General features: G+C 41.8%; 1 non-coding gene across 1 annotated transcript; it reads left to right on the top strand.

The window, feature by feature from the left end:
* The first annotated feature begins 8,431 nt into the window (after positions 1-8,431).
* On the top strand, positions 8,432-8,522 carry Trnay-gua (transfer RNA tyrosine (anticodon GUA)). Its single transcript is given in 2 exon segments — positions 8,432-8,469; positions 8,487-8,522. It is a non-coding gene; the product is annotated as a tRNA-Tyr (tRNA).
* The last annotated feature ends 1,388 nt before the right edge of the window (positions 8,523-9,910 follow it).

The following is a 9,910-nucleotide window of genomic DNA, read 5'->3' as shown; positions in this document are numbered from 1 at the left end:
CAGGATCTTGCAGTGAAACAAGTCTTGCGTCCTCTCGCCGCAGGAATCCTCCTTTGCGTCCGACCCGCTCACTCGCTGCTAACCGACTCTCTTGACCACGTGACGGGCACTCCCCGACCGCGCCGCGCCCCTGCGCCCAGCGACAGTACGACGATAACAACAACCTCTTTGGCTTACATAACCACATTCCCTGACTTGGCAAGTTCATCTGCTACAATTCCTCACATTCTCTTTCATTGATTGTTTTGCACACAGGATATCATTAAAACATGTATACATCACAATAATATACATAACATATTTATACTCTTCTCTTAAAGGTACATCGTTAATTAAGCTTGAAAAACTTTACATGTGGGCACTGTGTTGTTGTGTTACATACTCTTCGACTGTCCAGGTGGCATGTTGATGACTCCACTCTATAAGTTCCCTTCTGTGAAGACGCGCCAGGGGCACACATATAGCAGGCCTCCGGCAATAGAGGCCACTCTGTCGAAGCCTTCTATAGACCATTTGCCTGATCACAAACCGAGCGAGGTGGCGCAGTGGTTAGCACACTGGACTCGCATTCGGGAGGACGACGGTTTATTCCCGCGTCCGGCCATCCCGATTTAGGTTTTCCGTGCTTTCCCTAAATCGCTTCAGGCAAATTCCGGGATGGTTCCTTAGAAATGGCACGGCCGATTTCCTTTCCCATCCTTCCCTAATCCGAGCTTGTGCTCCGTCTCTAATGACCTCGTTGTCGACGGGACGTTAAACACTAATCTCCTCCTCCTCCTGATTACAACACTTCCAGTGGACGCTGCGAGGTCAGATACCATTTGCTGTGCAGTACTAAGGCGGTACCGTCTTGCCCTTACAATCAAATAAGGTCCTATCTTTCCGATGTCACGCATGGTCGGTCCTGATCTGGTCTTCCTGGTACACTTTCGATCTCTATAAACTGTCGCCAAATCCAAGAAACAGAAAGTTTAAAGTTAGGCAATCGGGCCACATGAGTTTGAGACTGTCCTGCTTCCATTCTCCCTCCACCGCACAGAGTCTGGGAGTCTTCTCTGTGCCACACTGCACCGTCTGTGACCATGTACACAGCGATTGTGGATGTGGTACTACCCGTTAGACGCGGCTCCTTTCGATAGGTGCCCCGACGTTATCGTTGACGTGGTTTTCAGTTGACCGAAATGCCATCTTCCACGCAGAACACGATCGTACGGACATCTGTTGACAGTTTGTATGATTATATCCTGAATTAGACACAGGATGGGGAAGCAGCGGTTTGTTGCTTTACTTTTGGACACCAGTGTAGATCAGCTATGGACCCGAATCAACTTTTTTCACAATTGGATTAATGTAATAGTTCATGTCATAACTCTCGCTTTGACCTGTGGCATAAAGCTGAGAAGTCACTACTCTGACGCTACTTATTACTAGTCTGAAGCAATCCGATTACTCTCAGGGAAATTCAGAGTTCCACTCACTGAACCGGAAACATACAATGCTAAGACCTTCTGCATTCGATGATGATGATAATGATGCGATGATGATGATGTTTGGTGTGTGGGGTGCTCAACTGCGCCGCCATCAGCGCCCGTACAAAGTCCCAATTTTTACACAGTCCAATTTTTACTCCATCGAATCTGGCCACTGTTACGAATGATGACGATGATGAAATAATGAGGACAACACAAACACCCAGTCGCCGTGCAGAGAAAATCCCCAACCTGGCCGGGAATCGGACCCAGGACCCCGTGATTCTGCATTCGATGTTCACGAACTAATATTCCCGTCTGTACTGTATATCTGGTTCCAAGGAGTAGAAACCTTGTCTTTTATATCTCACGCAATTCACTTACCCATTTTCCTCTTCCTTTAATATCTATTTTGTTATCATTTAATCTTATACAATTTATGCTAGTAGTTATTCAGCTTCTGATTCTGACTGATCTTCTCAATATATCGTTTATGTGATTTTCTGCCACTTATCCTAGTCTTTCAAAACCTCCCTGATTCCCTGCTACTGTATCATATATTCCCTCTGAACAGCTGATAAAGGCTACCACTAAATCTAGCACTCGCAACATCAAAGACCGATAGTCTAACACACGTGCAACTACGCACTCTCACCATTCAAACACACTAAGTGGAATCACATACAGCAGTCACGTTTATCCTGCAGGATTTTCTTTCCTGTACCTCTGACAGTTAATGCTTCCATTTGGCGGCTATGAGATCCTGTACGGCTGTTCTGTCCTGGTAAGGTCGCAAAAGGTAACATCTCATTTTCCTCTCCTTGGCTGTATGTAGACAAGAAAGCTCAAGAATCCCATGACTCATGTGCTCTAGGTCACCACCAAACATTCGTTTTCGCTATGTGACGTACTTTCATGACTGTCAGCGAAGGAACTGTTAATCAGCAAGTTTGTGTGAACTCTCTGTAACACTGTTTTACAGAAATACTTTTTGGCCTCCTCCCCTGATGATTCCCATTGCCACAAAGCACATATTCTACTGTTTTTTTTTTTTACACGTTTCAGAACAATCTTTGATGTAAAATTCCACATGAGCTTGAGGAGCTTTTGTCAGGAAAAAGACAGAGGTAGTTGTTCATTTATTCTGACAAGATTAGGACCACCATATCCTCTCTTACATCTAACTATGGATTCTACATATTTCACATCATGTCCACATAATGACGTAGAGTTTATAAAAAGATTTACATTTAACATAGGAGACAACACTTAAAAGTAACTATAACATAAATAGTGGAAAGCATTACCACGTGCAGTAGGAAAAAGCAGAGTTTACTTCAGTTCTTGAAAAGCAGAAGCACAAAGTCAGATTACAATCAAGTAAATTTAAACTGAAGGCGGCAATGGACATGTTAGATGGAATGGGAGAGAAAGATGAATGTGATAGAAACACAAGTAATGAAAGAAGAGAAAGAAGTGGCGTGACTGAGAAACGAAAAGTAAAATCACCATAACTGGGATAGCGTGGAGACATTTGTTTCACTCTTTGACAGACAGAAAAATTGGCCATACGCTAATCAGTCAGAACATTATGACCACCTACCTATTTCCTGTAAATTCCGATGGGGGGGGGGGGGTTCGATGAGCCCTGACACCATGTTCAATCACCAATCACTGTTGTCGGGAAACATGATCGTCATGAAGGGGTGAAATTGGCCTAGTGTACGATACTCCTTGGCCATCATGGTCTTCCCCAGAGGATAATGGAGCCGCCGCCAGAATGTTATCGACCCGCAGTACAGGTGTCAAAGAGCTGTTCTCTGGAAGACGACGGATTTGCTCCCTCCACGGGCATGTCGAAGAAGGTATGCTACGGGGCGCTCAACTGCGCAGCCATCAGCGCCCGTACAAAGTCCCAATTTTTACACAGTACAATTTTTACTCAATCCAATCTAGCCACAGACCATACAACGCTCTGCCCTTGCGCCAACGGTCACGTGCCCATTTCAGTCGTCATTGAAGATGTCTTGGTGCTAACATTGACACAAGCATGAGTCGTCGGCTACGGAGGCCCACCGTTAGGAGCGTTCGGTGCACTGTATGTTCAGACACACTTTATACTCGGCCCAGAATTAAAGTCCACCACAGCTCGCCGCTTGCCCTGTTTTACCAGTCTGCTCAGCCCACGACGTCCAACATCTGTAATGAGGGGTGGCCGCCCAATCCAACGACATCTGGACGTGGTTTCACCTTGGTGTCGCCACGTGTTGAAGACACTCATCACAGCACTTCTCGATTACCTGTCAAGTCATGCAGTTTCAGAAATGCTCCTGCCAAGTCTCTGGGCCATCACAATCTACCCTAGGTCAGACTCCGATAGATCGCGCGCCTATCCCATTCTACACACGGACAGCACGCCCACTGATACTACATGCACCTTGCGTGTGTCCGACTAGCAGTCATTCCTCGTTAGATGACGCTGCTGTCGCATGGACGATTTCATATCGATAGCAGGTCGGTGGTCGTGATGTTCTGGCTGAGCAGTTTGTGTTAACTTTTACGGAAAAGTTACGACGTAGACAAACGGAAGCGCTTCAGCTTTTTCTTAAATCCAACAGGGCGTAGAATTTTGACACCCTGGGGAGAACGTTGGTCGTTGAAATGCCATAAGAAGATCTTGCCGCAACGAAAAATGTCTTTCTTTTAATTATTGCATGTCATATTGCATGTCATACCGTACTCTCTCCCCTAAGGCAAAATGAGCTGCCTTCTTTCGACGTTTTCGATGTCCTCTATCAATCCTAACTGATGAGGATCCCACACCTCACAGCAGTACTCCAGAAGAGGGCGGACAAGCGTAATGTAAGCAGTCTCTTTAATAGACCTGCTGCATTTTCTAAGCGTTCCGCCAATAAATCGCTTTCCCCGCAACATCATGTATGTGATAGTTCCAATTTAAGTTATTCATAATTCTAAACCCTAAGTATTTAATTGCATTAACAGCCTTTAGATTTGTGTCATTTATCATGTAACCAAACTTTAGCTGATTCCTATTAGTCCTCATGGTAATGACCTCACATTGTTCATTATTTGGTCAATTGCCACTTGTCGCATCCTACAGACGTAGTACAAGTTTTACGTCTAAATTTCACGTTTCATTCAATAGAGAACGTAAACTAGAAACGGGAATAACATTGAATCATGTGAAAGATCTCTGCTGGTTCTACTAGGGTCTACTTGATGACTTTATTTTTTATAATCGGTGATCTATCAGAGTATTATAGCAGCTTTCTCACGCATTTTTGCCTAAAAACAAATGTAAGTGACACAGGTGAATTGCAATATATATATTTTTGCTCCTAAACAGTGTTGGTAAGAGAGAAAGGCGCATTACATGCTAAGACAACTCATCACTAGACCGCGGATTTCAGGTAAAAACCTATTTTGTTCCTGACTTCCTATTTGCATAAAAATTTGTACTTACGCGTTTCATGACTATTTACACTTAATAGCGTTAATTCTATAGGACCTAAAAAAAGCCTATTTCGACGTTAGTGCCTATTTTTGCCTATTTCGGCTTTAATATCCTAAAAAGTGCCTATTTCATCATATAAGACAGTGGCTCCAAGTTTTTCCACACTATAAGACATATGGAAAAAAATATTTTCTGCCCAGCGTGCAGCAAGGTGGCTAGTTGATATGCGCTCATGCTTCGTATTTGACTAACACTTCGGTCTTTTTTTATTTTTTTATATCGCTATCCCTGTTAATACCAAATACTCTTTATAGGTGTTTTATTATTCATATGTAAAAAATATATCACGGATCTTTAGGTTAAAAACTATTTTTTTTCCTAAGCTCCAATTTGCATATAAGTTGGTACTTATGCGTTCATGACTAACTAAACTGAATACCGTTAGTTCTATAGGACCTAAAATTGCGTATTTCGACGTTGACGCCTAATTTTGCCTATTTCGGCATCAAAATCCTAAAAAGTACCTATTTCGTTAATCTGACATAGAGTTCTTGTGTTTTCAAAAATTAGAAAAAGGAAGTAAACTTAGGGCTTTACGTCTCGTCGAAGGCGAAGGTCGTTAGAGACTGTTTACAGTTCCTTTGCTTGCCTTACTATCAACAGCACTCGGCACGGTTGAATGGTCATCCATCCACGTACGCGCCGAGCGCGACAGTGCTTAACTTCGGTGAGCGAATGGGAACCGGTCAAAGATTTGAGTTACACATTAGAATCGAACGTGGGAGTACTAATTGTTATATTTGAAAATATTTTGTTCGTAAGATTCTGGCCAGCTGTGTATTTTCGCAAAGAAACGGTTTCATAGGCCTTAAGCTGAGCACGGATTATAGAATCACAATGTTCATCGTAGACGCCCTCCATAGCTAAATTACTGCCCTTCGCGCATTTTCTCGCTGCTGCCTACAGGCAGTCCTATCAGACTACTCTGTTTCGTGAAAGGTATTATACGTGAAATTTCCGGGTCGAAAAATAATTTGACAGTAGTGAGATGTTTTCATCTGAAGCACCGGTAGATTCCATTCGCTTGTTCAGAAGGGGCGGCCATCTGCCAGGTGCCATATGTCCAGCAACGAGTGCGGTACTTCCCCTACCGCCCCCATGCACCGCAGTAAAAGGAAAAAAAAACAGGTCATCGTTCACTTTTTCCCAGCGAAAACAAATCAGTACATTGTGTAGCGACCGACGTGTTAAGTGTTACTGACGTTCTAAGTGCAAAATAAATTCTAGTTTCTGTGTGAGAATACTACGCCAAGCCGAAAACATCTTGTTCAAAGTCTACTCACATAAGGCAGTGGCTGCAAGATTTTCTGCCAAGCATGCAACAAGGAGTTGATGTTTTTCTTAGACATCTTATTTTCCTGTCACTTAGGATTCTTTTTTATCGCTATCCTTTAGTAATACGAAATACTCTTTATATGCGATTCTTAACTGCATTTCCCTTTTCTCTCGTATTAGGTTTCGAGTGTTAAGAAATCTCACTTAACAGATGCAGATGGAATCGCACATAAAGCTAATGTTGAACGAAAGTCAAAATTGAAGCAAACTCTTTTAACCAATAAATCTGGGGAATCCTCCGAAAAAAACAAGTTCTGCAGTGATTTGTATCATTCACTTGTGGCAGCAAACATCCCCTTTCGGAAACTAGAAAACCCTATTTTCAGAGGTTTTCTTGAGAAGTACTGCAATGAGTCTATTCCTGCAGAGTCAACTTTACGTAAGAATTATGTGGATTCAGCTTACAATGCTGCATTGCACAGAATCCGAGAAGATGTTGGAGAATCTTGTAGATGGATTTCTGTGGATGAAACTACTGACAGTCTTGGCCGTTACATTGCAAACCTGATTATTGACAAGCCAGATCCAGATGCTCCATCCAGGGCTCATTTGATTTACTCAAAACAGCTTGCAAAAACTAACCACCAAATTATAACACAGTTTGTGAACAATGGGCTTAAGGTGCTATACCCAAACGGAGTGGATGAGAATAAGGTGCTTCTGGCCGTCACTGATGCTGCTGCATATATGATAGCAGCGTATCAACTATTAAAAGTATTCTACCCATTGATGCTGCACGTAACTTGTGTAGTGCATGGGATCAACCGCATAGCAGAGCAAGTAAGGCTACAATTTCCTAAAGTAAAAAAGTAATATCTATGGTGAAGAAAAGTTTTGTTAAGGCACCGTCAAGAATACAGGCATTCAAAGAACAGCTTCCAGATGTCCCATTGCCGCCAGAGCCTGTTGTCACACGCTGGGGCACGTGGCTGATAGCAGCAGAATACTATAGTACGCATCTCTCAGCTGTCCAGAAGGTGGTTGAAAACATACCGGAGGATGCTGCATCCGTAACTGCAGCAATGGAGTTACTCAAAGATTCTTCTTTAAAACGGGACTTATCTTACATTAGGCTCACTACACATTTATGGCAAGAATAATTTCACAATTAGAAGGCTCAGGGAGACTTACCTACGACAATATTTCTTTGCTTGAAGAAGTCAAAATGAAAATTAATGAAGCGCCAGGTGAAGTAGGGGAAAAAGCACGGGCAAAAATGCAAACGGTTTTGCAGAAGAACACTCGCCTGAAGGAGTTGTGTGCAGCTGCCGACATACTTAGTGCAAAATCCAGCACTCCTGACTGCAGCATTTCTGTCCAACATGTGCCGAAAATGAAGTACGCCCCTGTCACATCTGTTGATGTAGAACGTTCTTTTTCAGCGTATAAATTGATTCTGACTGACAAGCGCCACAGTTTTTCACTAGAAAATCTAGAAAAGATTTTGGTTATTTATTGTGAAGCCAACTATGGTCAGAATATGTGAAACTACGAATGTATTAATTAAACCATTGCCACATCTTTTTTACGGAGATCTTCATCTTGCAGGAACTCAAAAATATTTGGAGTTATGTTCAACATTAATGTTGTCGATTGCTGTGCTCTGTAACTGTGTAAATATTAATTCTCCTTGTTTTAATGACTAATAAGATGTTCATACAGTCAATACAGTGTATTTTAATTTATTTTTATTTTCTCGGCATCATTTTTATTAGAGTCTATTTTATGTTTTATGTAGCCTAAATGAACTACTGAAGGAGCCTATTTTAGGTGCCTAAAACACACTTTTTTACGACCTAAAAATCCGTGGTCTACTCATCACACTTGACAACGGAAGAGGAACACTTTTCCGTTAGATATAATTGTTATATTTGTTGCAAGCCGCATTAGAAATGTACGTAGTCATCTTTCGTGAAATATAAGGCAACAGTACGCAGTTACAGTCTCAGTCTTGAAGGCCTCTGAGATAAGAGACGGTGCAGAACGAGCTCCCAAGCAGAAACAAGCAGGTTACGCCCGCTGCTGCAGCCGGCCGAAGCAGGAATAATCCGGTTCCCTCAATTGGTGCCAGGAAAATGTTAATGCTATACTCTCCTTCGGTAGCTCAGTTGGTAGAGCGGTGGACTGTAGTGGGAGTTCTGGCTGATATCCATAGGTCGCTGGTTCAAATCCGGCCCGAGGAGCATTTCCTCGGCATTATGAAATAAAGCACAACTACTGCGAAACCTATGTGGTCATCAACCTTACTTCTGAAACTTGTACAACTGTAGAACAATATTCTGAAACCCATGGGGGTGAATGAAAGATTGGTTTTTGGTAGCAGAAAAAAAGAAGCAGTTATATATCCGTAAGACATTTGTGGACATAGAGAACTATCTATACATTTACCCATCAAATACAAGCCCTAAATAACAAATTATCGCCAGTTGGTATTTTTTTGAGATCTTTCCAAGGCATTTGACTTTTTGAATCTTGTCACACTCTTAGAAAAACTCAGGTTTTTTGGAATTGAAGGTTATACATACAGCTGGTTTGAATCATATGTAACGAACAGAAAGCAAAAATCTGTGGTGAATAACACAAATAATATTGGGAGAGTGGTAAATTCTAGCGAATAGGGAGTTATCACAAATGGAGTCCCACAGGTTTCAATTTTTGGTCCTCTGCTGTTCCTTATTCATGTGAATGACGTCTCACTTAACGTTCAGCAAGCAGAACTAGTACTTTTTGAAGATGACACTAGAGTTATAATAAATCCCATTCCAGAAAAAGAAGCTGAAGGTATTGTTAAGGATGTCTTTCGAAGAATTATTAATTGGTTCTCAGAAAATGGACTCTCCCTTAATTTTGAAAAAACTCACTACATCCAGTTCTGTACACCGAATAGAGTCATACCGATAATTGACGTAGCATATGAACAGGTATCAGTTAACAGGGTAGATTTCTCCAAATTTTTGGGAGTTCACATTGATGACAACTTGAACTGGAAGCAGCATATTACTGAACTTCTCAAACAATGAAGTTCAGCTTCTTTCGCTCTTGGTAATAAACAGATCAGCCTCCTAACTTACTTAGCATATTTCCACTCAGTAATGTCTTATGGAATAGTTTTCTGGGGTAACTCACCACTTAGACATAAAGTATTGGTTGCACAAAAGAGAGCAGTGAGAATAATTGGTGGTGTTCACCAAAGGACGTCATGTAGGCACCTATTCAAGGAGTTAGGTATTTTAACTGCACCATCAGAGTACACATATTTAATAATGAAATTCGTTGTAAACAATCCATCTCAATTCGCGAAGAACAGTGATGTTCATACGTACAACACTAGAGGAAAAAATGACCTTTCCTATCCGTTATTGAAGCTGTCAGTTGTTCAAAAAGGAGTACATTATTCAGCAACAAAAATCTTTGATCATTTGCCTAACAACATAAAGTGTCTGGCAGATAGCAGGTCAAGTTTTAAATCTAGCTTAAAATCATTTCTTTTGGACAACTCCTTCTATTCCATGGACGAGTTTCTGTTTCAGAACTGGTAAAAAAAGAGGTTGTACCTCTAAATGTAGTTGCA

Source organism: Schistocerca nitens, chromosome 2, assembly GCF_023898315.1.
Source record: "Schistocerca nitens isolate TAMUIC-IGC-003100 chromosome 2, iqSchNite1.1, whole genome shotgun sequence".
NCBI classification, from domain to species: domain Eukaryota; kingdom Metazoa; phylum Arthropoda; class Insecta; order Orthoptera; family Acrididae; genus Schistocerca; species Schistocerca nitens.
Note: the sequence above shows the minus strand (reverse complement) of the source record. Positions and strands in the feature narration are given on the sequence as shown.